Source organism: Suncus etruscus, chromosome 18 (genome assembly GCF_024139225.1).
Source record: "Suncus etruscus isolate mSunEtr1 chromosome 18, mSunEtr1.pri.cur, whole genome shotgun sequence".
In the NCBI taxonomy this organism is placed as follows: Eukaryota; Metazoa; Chordata; class Mammalia; order Eulipotyphla; family Soricidae; genus Suncus; species Suncus etruscus.
Window position 1 is genome coordinate 1,429,586 of NC_064865.1, and position 1,113 is coordinate 1,430,698.

At 46.6% G+C, this 1,113-nt stretch overlaps 1 non-coding gene across 1 annotated transcript; it reads right to left on the reverse strand.

Moving 5' to 3' along the window:
* Positions 1–105, reverse strand: LOC125996797 (U6 spliceosomal RNA). The gene has a single exon (XR_007491474.1). It is a non-coding gene; the product is annotated as a U6 spliceosomal RNA (small nuclear RNA).
* Between the last annotated feature and the right edge of the window lie 1,008 nt (positions 106–1,113).

Consider the following 1,113-nt stretch of genomic DNA (forward strand, 5'->3'; position numbering starts at 1 on the left):
TAGGATTTGGAAAGCAGCAGAGATCATCCATTTTCTTGCGCAGGGGCCATGCTAATCTTCTCTGTATCGTTCCAATTTTAGTATATGTGCTGCTGAAGCGAGCACAAGAGACCATCCATTTTCTGTCCGAGTTATGAGCAGTTATACAAACATCCATCCACCCATCCAGTAGCAAACACCAGACCCCGTGATGACCTTGTGTCAGATGACCCCATGAGCTGAGCCTTGAGCAGCAAAGACAAACAAGAGCATTTCTTGTCCCTGACCACCTGGAAGAGGGTGGGATGGGGAAGGGCCTTTACTTCTTTACTAGATTTAAAAAAAAATATTTAAGCACCTTGACTATAAATATGTCTGTAGTAGGGTTTTAGTCATAAACAGAACACCCTCCTTCACCAGTACAACATTTCCACCATCAATGCCCCCCCTTTTCCTTCCCACCCCTGCCTGTATTTGAGACAGGCATTCTACTTCTCTCACTATTAAGATTGTCATGATAGCTTGCCTTCCTTCCTTCCTTCCTTCCTTCCTTCCTTCCTTCCTTCCTTCCTTCCTTCCTTCCTTCCTTCCTTCCTTCCTTCCTTCCTTCCTTCCTTCCCTCCCGCCCTCCCTCCCTCCCTCCTTCCTTACTTCCTTCCTTCCTTCCTTCCTTCCTTCCTTCCTTCCTTCCTTCCTTCCTTCCTTCCTTCTTCCTTCCTTCCTTCCTTCTTCCTTCCTTCCTTCCTCTCTATTTCTTCCTTTCTTTCTTCCTTCTTCCTTTCTTTCGTCTCTTTCTTTTATCTCTTCCTTCCTTCCTTCCTTCCTTCCTTCCTTCCTTCCTTCCTTCCTTCCTTCCTTCCTTCCTTCCTTCCTTCCTTCCTTCCTTCCTTCCTTCCTTCCTTCCTTCCTTCCTTCCTTCCTTCCTCCTTCCCTTCCTCCCTCCCTCCTATACCCATCTGATTTCAGGGCTTATGCTTGGCTCAGAACTCAGGGATCACTCTTAGGGGGTGACTTACAAAAAGTATTTTAATAACGGGGCCTGAGTGATAGTACAGTGGACATTGCACAGTTTTAATCCCCGGCATCTCAAACAGTTCCCCAAGTGCTGCCAGGAGTAATTCCTGAGTGCATCAT